The sequence below is a fragment of the Pipistrellus hanaki genome, assembly GCF_964339955.1.
Source record: "Pipistrellus hanaki genome assembly, chromosome: 2".
Classification (NCBI taxonomy): domain Eukaryota; kingdom Metazoa; phylum Chordata; class Mammalia; order Chiroptera; family Vespertilionidae; genus Pipistrellus; species Pipistrellus hanaki.
In genome coordinates, this window is record NC_140504.1 from 51,325,975 (window position 1) to 51,340,630 (window position 14,656).

Consider the following 14,656-nt stretch of genomic DNA (forward strand, 5'->3'; position numbering starts at 1 on the left):
TATTGTAGAAGATCTCAAGAATTCTTTTTTCACAATTCCCTTGGCACCTCAAGATAAAGATTTGCCTTTTCAGTGTCATCTATTAATAATATAGAGCCTATGAAAAGATATCAATGGAAGGTTTTATCTCAAGGAATGACCAATAGCCCCACCTTGTGTTAAAAATATTTAGCTCAAGCTATTCAACCTTTAAGGGACAAATATTCCCAATATTATATTATCCATTACATGGTTGACTTGCTCTTAGCAAGCCCACAGGAGGAGCAGACTTTAGCAATGTTTTTCCAATTAGAAAAGGAACTCTCTAAATGGGGCTTAAGGATTGCTTCAGAAAAGGTACAGAGAGAAACATCCTTCAAATATCTAGGAACCATAATTGAAAACCAATGTATTAGGCCCCAAAAAGTAGAAATGTGAAAATATTGCCTTAAGACCTTAAATGACTTTCAAAAATTATTAGGGGGCATTAATTGGTTAAGACCTTATCTAAAAATATCTATGAGAGAAATGACAAATTTATTAAATATTCTTAGGGATGACTCTAATCTTTCCTCACCCCAAACATTAACAGACGAAGCTAGGAAGGAGTTACTAAGAATTGAACAGGCAATTTCCTCAGCCCAAGAAGCATGTGTACAGCCTGCATTACCTTTATTAGGACAGATTAATCCTACTGCAAAAAGTCCCATTGGAGTTATTTTCCAAAATAGGAACTCTCCAACTAGTATTGACTGGATCCACCTAGGGCATCAATCCTCTAAAACTGTGGTTACATATATAGGACTCATGGTTCGATTAATATCTCAACTCAGAAAGTGCTGCAGGCAGCTTAGAGGAGAAGAACCCTAATGCATATATCTTCCCCTTACTGGAAAGCAGTTAAAAATGTTATTTCAAACTGATTTAAATTGTGGATATTCAGGGGAACTTAGTTGCCACTTACTAAAAAACAAATTACTATAATTTTTATATTACATCCCTATTATTATACCAAAAAAAAACAGTAGGCAGGAACCTATTCCTGGAGCATTAACTGTTTCTACTGATGATTCATCTAATGGTAAAGCTGCTTGTCATACAATGGACTCAGACCAAGTCATCCACACTAGTCATATTTCTGTGCAAATAATTGAATTAGAAGCTATCAGGATTTCCAAGAGCCTCTTAATATTATTTCTGGTTCTGCCTATGCTGCTGGCCTGGTAAATAGAATTGAGACTGCTCGATTAAAATGGCTCAGTGACCAAAGTCTAATTATACCATTTAAACAGTGAATTGTATGGCAAAGACAATATCCCCCCCCTTTTTTTTTTAATATATTTTATTGATTTTTTTTTGCCCCCCTTCCTCCCTCCTACACATCCCCTCCCTCCCCAGAGTTTTGTGTCCATTGGTTGTACTTATATGCATGTATAAAAGTCCTTCGGTTGATCTATTATCTCCCCCAGATCTTCCTCCCCTCCCCACTGTAATTTGACAGTCTACTTTTTGATATGACAATATCCCTTTTATATTACTCATGTCAAGGCTCATACCCCCTGCCTGGTCCTTTAACAAAAGGAAATGCATATGCTGATCAATTAGTTGCCTTATTAAAACAGGACCCAGAATCTTATCAACTTTTACATCAGCCTGCCAAAATGTTGTCTAAACAATTCTAAATCACTCAGATTATCAAGGAATGTCTCACTTGTATGTTACACCTGCCTCAAGAGTCTAATACAGGAATTTACACTCAAGGATTAATAAGGGACCATGTCTGGCAAATAGATGTAATATACTATACTCCTTTTGGACGCCTTGGAGCATGGCATGTCTCTGTAGACACTTTTTCAAAGATCCTATGGGCAACTGTATCTACAGGAGAAATGGTGAAACAGGTCATTAATCATTGCCTAAGCTGCTTTGCCATCATGGGAATTCCAAAAATTATTAAAATGGATAATGGACCCATATACACAAGCTGTCATTTCCAGAAATTTTGCAAAAAAAAAAAAAAAGGAAAATTCAGCACATTATGGGAATACCATACAATTCCCAAGGACAGGCAATTATAGAACACCAACTCAGCAGCTAAATTATCAACTTGAAAAACAAAAAGGGGGAATAGTTGTGTTGGCAAAATCTCCTGTAGGTAGACTACACCGAGCCTTAATTACTTAACATTTTTTCACTTATAATGCTGATGGCAAGACACCTATGGAATTACACTGGTGTCAGAATAAGCCAAAGGAAAATGGTTTGGTTAAATGGAAAGATCCTGAGTTGGTTTATGGAAGGGTCCCGACCCCTTGTTAACATTTAGTCGAGGATATGCTTATGTATTTCCAGAAAACGCCTCCAAGCCCACGTAGATACAAGGAATATTAAACTTCAACATGGATCCAAGAGAGGAACTGACCAGACGAATAAGGACTTTTCACCTGGAGCCTCATCCTGTATCTGCAGCTGCAGACAGACAACTACTCCAGCCCTAAAAAGCACCAGCCCCAGGCAACAAACTGAAGATAAGGAATGGGAGGAGAATGAGACAGATGAGAAACAGTCCAGAGATGGCCTGGAGGATGGTGAAGAAGACAGTCCAGAAAGCTAAGCAAATTTGTAAGGAGACAAAGAACACCTGAGAATATTTTCCTTGCCATTGCCATGCTAGCAGCCATCAGCTGTGCGATAATGGACAAATGGGGAAGTATATTGGACTTATGTTCCTGACTCTCTATGGGTGAGACCCCTTACTTGGGATGATCCACTGTATAGTATAGTCACCAATAATACCAAGCACCATGGTCATCCAGGGGGACCACAGGTGGGACAAGGAAGTGTCTGGGCAAAATATAATTACACAGGTGTTGCCACCCAACTTCCCTTTTGTATGACACTGAATCTAACTACTGATCCTTTGTGTGTAGAATTAAAGCAGGGTTTCTGGTTAGCATGGACACCAAAGGAGAGGGAAGCAAAAGCCCAAATACATCTACTATCACTAATTGCTCCTGGGAAAGGTATAGAAAATGTAACATTACTAAGTCATCCCCCAGCTATGCCATTATGTAAAAAGTTTTATGAATGGTATCCCACAGGGGAAGAAATCAATTGGCAAGACGGTTATAGTGACCATCCCACCAGTAGTAAATTTAATAACAGTTTTCCCTTTGTGGATTGGAGCCCCTATGGGTCTGCATATAATAACAATTGCATCCTAAAGTGGAAGAGGGCCCCATCCTATCTATATGTTGAATCTAATCACTCCATCTCATGGCATGGAGGAGGATTTGTTGGATCTAAATTACAACGTGATAATTGGCCCCTACAAAACATGTAATGGAAATTAGCTGCTGCATTTGCACTTATAAAATGGTATAGTTTAAATAACTCTATTCATATCTTATGGGAACTCCCAATAAGACAGTATTTGCCACTGCTTGTATATTTGACCCTTCTGTACTTCTCTCAGGCCCCATCCATGTGTGCCTTAATACAATGAGCCATTTGTATGAGGTGTCATGCACAGGCTGCACACTATCCCTTTGTATTAATTCTACATTCCAAAAAGATTCCCTAGTGATTTTAAAACAACCCGCTTTCACTTGGGTTCCTACTGACCTAACCAAACCTTGGGAATCTCATCAAACCTACCAATTGTTACATGACCTGGTAAAAATCTTAAAACAACAAAAAATATTTCTTTTGCAATGCTAATTGCAGGACTCTTTGCTCCAGCAGTGTTGCTTACTTCTGTGGGAATTGCTGCTTCATCCATGGTACAAACTGTTCAAACTTCTCAGTTTATACAAGTTAAGGAAAATGTAACTAAGACCTTGTCCATAGAAAAAAGAATTGACAGCTAATTTGAAATAGAATTATTGGCACCAAAATCTACATTTCTGTGGGTGGGTGATAAAATCCATCCTTACAATGTCATTATAATTTTTTCCAGATTTGTGTTACCCTCATTCCCTTCACCGTTGGGAATCAATAAAAAAGCACCTTCTTGGTGTTTGGGATAAAGTTAACACAACACTTGATATTTTAGAATTACAGCAGCATGTTGTACAATTATCCCAGGCAAACTTACAAAAGTTCCTTAGATGCCTGGCAGCAATTTAAAAAGGATATGAAAGAATCTAATCCCTTTCACTGGATCTCCCTACATTTGCCTCATAGTATAACCACTATTGTCTGTTTCTTTCTTGTTCTTATATATTTAATTCTAGTCTGCAGATGCGGAATGAAAAGTCTTAAAAGGACTCAAGCCCTGCAGGTGGCATACACCTTTCAATATTTATTAAGAAAACAAAAAGGGTGAAATGCTGGAAACTAAAGCAAACAGCAGTTAGCATATTAAGGCAAAAAGACCTGTTGGAGAGCCAATGGACTTTGATATTCAGTAGGGCTGAAAATCAGCATAATACTGCCCTGCTGTGGACTCAGTGGTTCAAGGCAATTTCCTAACCTGATAATCCTTATGCTATTTACCAAAGTATACCTTTGATCTACCTGTATGCATTGCTAAAGAGAAAATGTGTATTCAAGTGAAAAGTGAACCGGCCAGAAGTTGGGGTGTCTCTTCAAGAAAGAGACTCCACCTAGTCCCCACCCCTTAATAATTCATATTTTTGTCTAGTGTTTTCATTTGTGCATCAGCCCCTTCTTTCAGATCCTGAACCTAGCCATGCAGGTCACCACAAACTGTCAATGTCCAGAGCATTATAATCTCTAATCCTTTCAAAAGTCCTTGATAAAGGCATTTAGCCCTCTCCTCACTAAGATTTCCCTCATATTCTTTGGCTCCTGTAGACCCCTTTGTGAGGTTCCTCTGGCCAAAAAGATGGGACCCCCTGAGTTTTAGCTTCCTGCATCATCAGAGAGCTCTGCATGAGTGCCCTTGGGGTAAAGCAGTGAGAGAAAGAAGTGTGTGTGTGGGATGGGAAAAGGCAATTTCCCTGTGCCCATCAGCTCAAAGGGACTCCTCTCCCTGTCTTTTGGCCAGAAAGGCAGTTTTCTCTCAGAGTATTTCCTGGCTGAGCTTGCTGCACAGTGTCCTGATTTGGCTCACCTGTCGGGCAAAGGAGAAAAAAACAAATTGAAAATTGACAGCCACTGCCCTTGTCTTTTGTCAAGTGTTGACTTCCCAATTTGCCTGTTTGTTTGTTTGTTTGTTTGGTGTGTGTGTGTTTTCAGAATTCTCAAGTAGTTGGTTTTTTTGTATTTTTCCCCAGGAATTCTGGTTGTGATTCAGTGGTAGGGAAAGGCTACAATGGCTTCCTCCATCTTGGCTCACTGTAAGAACTGGGACTAAAGAGCTATTTGAAAGCTCTGAGTGTGGGTAAGAGCTGGGTCCTCAGCACCCAGCGTGCACACAGTCTCCTCACCGCCTGGCTGGAGTAGGGGTCTGCCCTCGCTGTGCTGGTGTCCCCGAGAACAGACGCTGCCTGCTCTGCTCTCACCAGAGAACAAGCCTCCAGCCTTCTGTGGGTGGAGGAGGACAACCACACAGCAGGCTGGAGCTGGGAGGAGATTGGAGCCACAGCTTTTCCTCACACAGAGGTCAGCCAATCCTTCCAACCTTAGCGTCCTCTTTACACCTGCTTCCAGAGGTTTTTGTTGCTGCCGGTACCTGAGCCTCTGGGGAACTCCACTGTAAATAACAAGGGCTCCCACCTGACCCCTCGATGGACTTGGACTGAGTTTTCTCAGGTTTCCCAGGTCATTTGCCATCCTCTCCATCTGTTTTTCTGCGTCTAATAGTTTATTATTGTTATCTCTCCTTCTAACGTCCTTGTCCTTATGTGCCTGCTTTAAAAATTGTTTTATAATAGATTTAGTGAAGTCTTAGGAGGGAGTGAAAGGATAGCTCGGTACTGCAACCCTCAAGCCGCGAGTTTGACATGCTTGTACCACTCACATTCCCAGGGGATAACTAACTCTCTGGCTTCCTTCAACTGCACTGGGGCCTATATAGCTTATTTCCGGTTAATATGCCATCCTCAGGTGATCCTTGCTTCTGTGGATGGGCTATAGGAGTAAAACTATTTCTTTTTGCACCATTTTTATAATATTCAGTTACCAGAGAGCGATTTTTAAAAAGCTAATCATGTGTGCTTAGAATTCTAGGTGTAGATGTGATGGAAAAAGTGGGCTCATGTCTATGGTCCTGGCACATATATCTTTCATGTGTCTCATGTATCTACATGTTTAATTTCCATTCTAGTAACATACAGAATTTTTAAAAGATCTTCTGAAAACATGAGGACTTTCTTAGGGATGGAGGAAAAGTTTTAGGTTGGAGCAGTGAATTTTGAAAAACCACAGATTGCTTTTGTTACAGGATTCCAGGGCAGGAGGAATAGGAACACTGAGACAGGAAACTTAAAACAAGGCCAACCAATGTGGGCTATTTGCAGCCAATTTGTAACAAGTCCTTATCTTCCCCAGCCAAGGACACAGTGCAAATGGTTAAAAGACTCCCTAAGGAGAGAATGCAGAAAGGAAGGGAAAAAGAAGAAAAGGGGGGGTGGGGGGGAAGGACAGTTTACTCCCTAAGCAGATAAGCCAGCAGTCTCAAGGCTTGGCAAGGTAAAGTTGCCAGGTGCTTCTCATGAATTCTGGGACGGACACAACAAAGTAAAAAGGGGCCTTGAGAATTAATCTGCACCAGCAAAGGAATTTGAAGCCTATAGACAGGACGGTCTATAACGCCTCAGACTTCCACCCAACTTGCTCTTGAGATTAGTTGAGAGCCCATCTGTGCTCACAATACGTGTGAGCATGACACAGGTATTGGTTTGCTTGCTTTGTTTTTTCAATAAAGGTGCATGCTTTAATTGCTTTACTAACTTGGCTTTTCACAACGCAGTCAAGGTCTCTGGTATAAGTTCATTTATATAAGAGGACAAGGATGGAGGTTGGAGACAGACCCCGCCCACTTGCCCGGGGGGCTGTCCAGTACCACCTCTCTGGTGTCCTTGAGAGGTGTCTCTAAGGTTTTGAACAGGTCAGAAGGTTGATCTGCCCTTTGAGAAATATCAAAACATCCATCTCTTCTAGCTAAATCATGCCTTAGCCCAAGGCCATCAGCAGCTAATTTATGTCTAGGGAGGAATTAACTGGGGCAGCAAGGTGATGGAACCCATTTGACCTGCTCATAATTAGGGTCATAGCTAGCTTTACAAACTTCAATATCACGGAGAAAACTAGATTTCAATCATGACTGCAGCTTATTTTTGACAAAAGTTGCTATGAAGCAAAACAACAGAAGCTAGCAATCAAGCCCAGGCTTAGAGCCAGGGAGCCCGGGTTTGAATCATGGCTCTATGTTACTAGTGCAGGGACTTGAGAAAGTTACTTACTACACCACCACCCCCTCCCTGGGACTGAGTTTTCATTTACTGGAAGTTTACTCAAACACTGTTCCGGTGTTCTAAGGATCAGATTGTACAACTTTTGTATAATATCTGCATAGTATTTTGCCGGAAGCCAATTCCAGCATGTCATAATGCAAGAGTTTCATCAAAAGGTTGATGGAACTTGGGGACTCAACAAGGACTGGGTCACATATGTTAATCACCTGTTGGAATGGCTGAGGGCATTTTCCCCAAACCTAAAAGGGATGATTGTTTGCTGCCAGACAGCTCAGGGCATCTTAATCTACATGTTATTGCCTCCTACTGGCCAAACACCTGAACAGCTGTAGGCTGTTCTCCATTCTGACAATGCTTCCATACCCTACCCTTTGAAGTGTATTATCTCCACCTTGCCTTAAGACAAGTTGTGTTAATAAAAAGCAAGGGTCCTGAGACAAGGAGAACTTTAGATCCTTTAGCTAAAGCTCCTCTGACCCCCAATGCCTTTCAAAATTATCTTTTGTCTCTGGACTCTTACTTAATCTATGCATGGCCTTTCTCCAGATTGCTGAGCCCTTCTTAATGCTGGAACAAGAACCGTGGCAGTATCTGGAACACTATAGATACTCAATAAGCATCATCATCACCACCATCTTCATCAACACACTAATTTCCATCAGCCTTTTGTCAGAGAAGATAGAAATATAGGGCTAAAGTGTTTTTTGGTGAAAAGTGCTATAATGAAAAGCAGTGGTTTACATTATGGCCACTGCCTAAAACATGGGATTTTCAAACATTTTGGCTGTTTCCACAACCTCTGTCCAACCACCCCACTTAGGACATTTTATGCTTCATTGAGATTCATCAATCAGAGTTGTCGGTGATGCTGATGGTCCATTGTCAGTGGGTGCTCTTTTATTTATACATCCAGGTGGTGGGTGACTTCCAAGATCCACCACCCACATTTTCTCACTTAGCACACCTGGGGACCAATGCATGCACAAGAGACAAAACCCATTTTCATTTATTTATTTTTTATTTTTTTATTTTATTTATTTTATTTTATTTATTTTATTTTATTTATTTATTTTTTAATATATTTTATTGATTTTTTTTGACCCCCTCCCTCCCTCCCCAGAGTTTTGTGTCCACTGGTTGTACTTATATGCATGTATTGATATACAAGTCCTTCGGTTGATCTATTATCTCCCCCAGATCTTCCTCCCCTCCCTGCTGTAATATCAACAGTTTACTTGTTGATATACTGTCTCTATATCTATCTTTTGGTTCATCAGTTTATAATGTTCTTTATTATCCACAAATGAGTGAGGTCATGTGGTGTTTCTCTTTCATTGATTGGCTTATTTCACTCAGCATAATGTTCTCCAATTCCATCCAGGTTGCTGCAAATGATGAGAATTCCTTCTTTTTTATGGGAGCATAGTATTCCATTGTGTAGATGTACCATAGTTTTTGGATCCAATCATCTGCTGACGGGCACCTTGGCTGTTTCCAAATTCTGACTATTGTAGATTGTGCTGCTATGAACATAGGGGTGCATATATCCTTTCTGATTGGTGTTTCTAGTTTCTTGGGATATATTCCTAGAAGTGGGATTACTGGGTCAAATGGGAGTTCCATTTTCAGTTTTTTGAGGAAACTCCACACTGTTCTCCACAGTGGTTGCACCAGTCTGCATTCCCACCAGCAGTGCACGAGGGTTCCTTTTTCTCCGCAACCTCGCCAACACTTGTCGTTTGTTGATTTGTTGATGTTGGCCATTCTGACAGGTGTGAGATGGTACCGCATTGTTGTTTTGATTTGCATCTCTCGGATAATTAGTGACTTTGAGCATGTTTTCATGTGCCTTTTGGCCTTCCTTCTGTCTTCTTTTGAAAATATTCTATTTAGGTCCATTGCCCATTTTTTAATTGGATCATTCATCTTCCTTTTATTTAGTTGTATAAGCTGTTTGTAGATGTTGGAGATTAAACCTTTATCAGTGGTAATATTTGCAAATATGTTCTCCCACACAGTGGGCTTTCTTGTTGTTTTGTTAATGGTTTCTTTTGCTGTAAAAAAGCTTTTTATTTTGATGTAGTCCCATTTGTTTATTTTCTCTTTAGCTTCCACTGCCCTAGGGGTAGTATCAGTGAAGAAGTTCTTTTGGCATACGTCTGAGATTTTGTTGCCTGTGGATGCTTCTAGTATTTTTATGGTTTTCCGTCTGATGTTTAAGTCCTGTATCCATTTTGAGTTTATTTTTGTGTATGGTGTAAGTTGGTGATCTAGTTTCATTCTTTTGCATGAATCTGTCCAATTTTCCCAACACCATTTATTGAAGAGACTGTCTTGACTCCATTGTATATTTGTGCCTCCTTTGTCAAATATTAATTGAGCATAGTGATTTGGGTTGATATCTGGGTTCTCGATTCGATTCCATTGATCTATATGTCTGTTTTTGTGCCAGTACCAGGCTGTTTTGAGAACAGTGGCTTTGTAATACAGTTTGAAGTCTGGTATTGAGATACCTCCTACTTTACTCTTCTTTCTCAGGATTGCTGTGGCTATTCGGGGTCTTTTATTGTTCCAAATGAACTTTTGGAGAGTTCTTTCTAGGTCAGTGAAATATGCCGTTGGTATTTTAATGGGGAGTGCATTGAACCTATAGATTGCTTTAGGAAGTATGGACATTTTGATGATGTTGATTCTACCAATCTATGAACATGGTATGTTCTTCCATCTGTTTACATCTTCCTCTATCTCTTTTTTCAGTGTCGTGTAGTTTTCTGCGTATAGGTCCTTTACTTTCTTAGTTAAGTTTATTCCTAGGTATCTTAATTTTTTTGGTGCGATGGTAAATGGAATTGCTTTTTTAGTCTCTGTTTCTATAAACTCGCTGTTGGTGTATAGAAATGCCATAGATTTATTGGCGTTAATTTTGTATCCTGCTACATTGCCAAATTCATTTATTAAGCCAATTAGTTTTTTAATGGAGTCTTTTGCGTTTTTTATATACAATATCATGTTGTCTGCAAATAAGGATAACTTTACTTCTTCTTTTCCAATTTGGATGCCTTTTATTTCCTCCTCTTGTCTAATTGCAATGGCTAGTACTTCCAGTACTATGTCAAAGAGGAGTGGCGATAGTGGGCATCCCTGTCTTGTTCCTGTTCTTAGAGGGAATGGTTTTAGTTTTTGCCCATTGAGTATGATGTTGGCTGTGGGTTTATCATATATAGCTTTTATTATGTTGAGGTATGATCCTTGTACTCCCACCTTGTTGAGAGTTTTTATCAGGAAAGGGTGTTGGATTTTATCAAATGCTTTTTCTGCATCAATTGATATGACTATATGATTTTTATCTTTCAACTTGTTTATGTGATGTATCATGTTTATTGATTTGCGGATATTGTACCAACCTTGCATTCCTGGAATAAGTCCTACTTGGTCATGGTGTATGATCTTTGTGATGCTCTGCTGGAGCCGATTTGCTAGAATTTTGTTGAGGATTTTTGGCATCTATGTTCATGAGGGATATTGGCCTGTAATTCTCTTTCATTGAGTTGTCTTTATCTGGTTTTGGTATTAGGGTGATGCTGGCTTCATAGAAGGAGTTTGGAAGTGTTCCTTCCTCTTGGATTTTTTGAAATAGTCTGAGGAGGATAGGTTTTAGTTCTTCCTTGAATGTTTGGTAAAACTCTCCTGTGAAGCCATCTGGCCCTGGGCTTTTGTTTGCTGGAAGCTTTTTAATGACTGTTTCAATTTCTTCTCAAGTCACTGGTCTATTGAGATTTTTAGATTCTTCCTGATTGAGTTTTGGAAGTTTGTATTTTTCTAAGAATATGTCCATTTCCTCCAGGTTGTTCAGTTTGTTGGAATAGAGTTGTTCGTAGTATTTTGTAACAATCCGTTGTATTTCGGTGGGGTCTGTTGTTATTTCACCTCTTTCATTTATGATTTTGTTTATTTGGGTCCTCTCTCTTTGTTTCTTGGTTAGCCTGGCTAGAGGTCCATCTATCTTGTTTATTCTTTCAAAGAACCAGCTCTTGGTTTTGTTGATCTTATGTATTGTTTTTTTGGTCTCTATGTCGTTTATCTCTGCTCTGATTTTTGTTATTTCCTTCCTTCTGCTTACACTGGGCTTTTCTTGTTGCTCCTTTTCTAACTCTTTGAGTTGTAGAGTTAGATCATCTGTCACCATTTTTTCTAGTTTTTTGCAATAGGCTTGTAAGGATATGAACTTCCCTCTCAAAACTGCTTTTGCTGTGTCCCATAGATTTTGGATTGTTGTGTTTTCATTGTCATTTTTTTCCAGGATGTTTTTAATTTCTTCCTTGATTTCTCTGGTAACCCAGTCCTTGTTTAATAGCAAGTTGTTTAGTCTCCATATGTTTGATTTCTTTGGATTATTTTTATTGTAGTTAATTTCCAGTTTTATGCCATTATGGTCTGAGAAGATACTTGATATGATTTCTATCTTCTTGAATTTGAAGAGACTTTGCCTATGTCCCAAAATGTGGTCTATCTTTGAGAATGTCCCATGTGCACTTGAGAAGAATGTATATTCTGTGGCTTTGGGGTGGAGTGTCCTGAAGATGTCAATTAATTCCATCTGGTCTAGTGAGTCATTTAGGATTGATATTTCTTTGCTGATTTTTTTGTTTAGATGATTTGTCGAAGGGTGACAGTGGGGTATTAAAATCTCCTACTATGATTGTATTGCTATTAATCTCTCCCTTAATGTCCTCCAGCAGTTTTTTAATGTATTTGGTTGCTCCTGTATTGGGTGCATATATATTTACCAAGGTTATTTCTTCTTGTTGGATTGTTCCCTTTATTATTATGAAGTGGCCTTCATTATCTCTTGTTATGTCCTTCACTCTGAGATCTAATTTGTCAGATATAAGTATTGCTACCCCAGCTTTTTTTTTCATTTCCATTTGCCTGGAAAACCTTTTTCCATCCCTTCACCCTCAGTCTGTGTGCATCTCTTTTTCTGAGGTGGGTTTCTTGTAGACAACAGATGTATGGGTCTTGTTTTCTTATCCAATCTATTACCCTATGTCTTTTGATTGGAGCATTTAATCCATTTACATTTAAGGTTATTATTGATAGGTACTCATTTGACGCCATTTTTATTCTATACCCATGTTCCTTCTTCACTTCTTATTTCTTTATTTTTACAGTAGACCCTTTAGCATTTCTTGCATTGCTGGTTTGGTGGAGATAAATTCCTTCAGTCTTTTTTTGTCTGTGAAGCTCCTGATTTCCCCTTCAATTTTGATTGATAGCCTTGCTGGGTACAGTATTCTTGGATTCAGACCCTTCCTTTGCATGACTTTGTATATTTCATCCCATTACCTTCTGGCCTGATAAGTTTCTGTTGAGAAATCAGTTGCTAGTCTGATGGGGGTTCCTTTGTATGTAACTTTCTGTCTCTCTCTGGCTGCTTTTAAGATTCTTACTTTGTCGTTGTTGTTTGCCAATTTAATTATAATGTGCCTTGGAGTCTGTCTTCTGGGATTCATTTTGGTTGGGACTCTGCGAGCATCTTGGATTTGTGTGGGTTTTTTCTTCTCTATTTCAGGAAAGTTTTCTGTCATTATTTCTTGAAATACTTTTTCCATGTCTACCTGTTTCCTTTCCTTCTGGAACCCCTATTATTCGAATATTATTTTGTTTTGTATTGTCCCAAAGCTCCTGTAGGCTCTCCTGCTTTTTAATCTTTTTTTCTAGAAGTTGCTCTACTTGGGTATTTTTTTCCATCTTATCTTCTAGCTCACTGATGTGGTCCTCTGCTTCATCTAGTCTACTCTTGATGCTTTCTATTGAGTTCTTCATGGTAGCGATGTCATTTTTCATTTCTTCTTGGTTCTTCTTCAGTTCCTCATGGCTCTTCTTCATTTCCTCATGGTTCTTCCTCATTTCTTCTTGGCTATTGTCAAATTTTTCTTCCATTCTTTTTAGCCATCCTATGATCATTACTCTGAATTCTTGCTCTGGTAGGCTGCTTGCCTCTGACTCGTTTACTTCCTTTTCTGGTGATGCCTGCTTTTCTTTCACGTGCGGACTATGTTTTTGTCTCCCCATGGCCTCTCTTTTCAGGATGTCTGGTTATGTGGTATTCCTTCTCCTTTCCGTGGGTTACCGAAGAACTCCTTTGAATCCACGCGCCTGCGCCAATTCGGGTGTCTCAGCTGCTGGATGGACTTCTCCGCTGTGGGTTTTCCAGGCCTCAGAGAAGCTACTCCTTTCCTGGTAAGATGGCGCAGCCTACCCTCCGAGCCGCAGCCCGCAGCTCGCCGCGCCGCCGCCGCCACCGCGGCAGTGCTGGCCACCCGACCAGGAAATCCTGTCTGTGGACCACTCCCTACCTTCCTTGAGAACTCCGCTGCCCCTCAGCTGCCAATCAACATTCCCTGAGTGACTCAGACGCTACTTTTATCTGTTCTGGGACCAGAGTCAGAACAAGTCCGACTGTTCGGTCTCCATCTTTAAGCTCTGCCCTCCCCATTTTCATTTCTTTCCATCAACTATTTTATGAGATAGGTGATCTGTTGTTTTCATTATTGTGCAAGAAATCATACTTTATCCTTTTTTGTTTTTGAAGTCACACTTTTCTAACCAAAATATACAGAGAGAGAGAGAGAGAGAGAGAGAGAGATATGTGTGTGTGTGTGTGTGTGCGCGTGTGTGTGTGTAGGGTGATTGGACTAGAAATGTCCACAAAACAATGGGTTTGATACATGGTCATCCATAGAGACCTGAACCAAACAATTAGTATAATTCTTCTCAAGAACTCATGGAACTTTTTAACAAAAATTGACCACATACTACTCATAAAGCAAGTCCCAACAAAAATCAAAGAAACATATTATACAGACCCGATTCTTCAACCACAATGCAATAAGTTACAATCAGTAACAAAAATATAATTTGTAAAAATCTCATACATTTATAAATTTTAAAACATTTCTATTACCACTGGACCAAAGGGAAAAAAAATCATAGCTGAAGGAAAAATCCTTAGGACTGAATGATAATGAAAATGCCATATATCAACTGAGGAGATGTAGCTAAAATTCTACTTTGAAAAATATGTTGAGCCCTATATTAGGGGGGGAAAAAAAAAGGCTGAGAGCTGACAAGTGAAGCCTCCAACTTAAGAAGTTAGAAAAAGAACAAGAGAAAATATACACAAGTTATACACAAGTGTCCTAATATTTTCTTTAGAGAGAATGCATTTAATAATAAAAAAATAAACAATAAAAGCCAGTCATTACTCTGCTGGGATGTTGTGAAGTGCTCAT

At 39.5% G+C, this 14,656-nt stretch overlaps 1 protein-coding gene across 16 annotated transcripts in view; it reads right to left on the bottom strand.

The window, feature by feature from the left end:
- The window catches only part of KALRN (kalirin RhoGEF kinase), a 650,068-nt gene that overhangs the window by 12,762 nt on the left and 622,650 nt on the right, over positions 1-14,656 (bottom strand). The gene's annotated exons all lie outside the window — the stretch shown is intronic.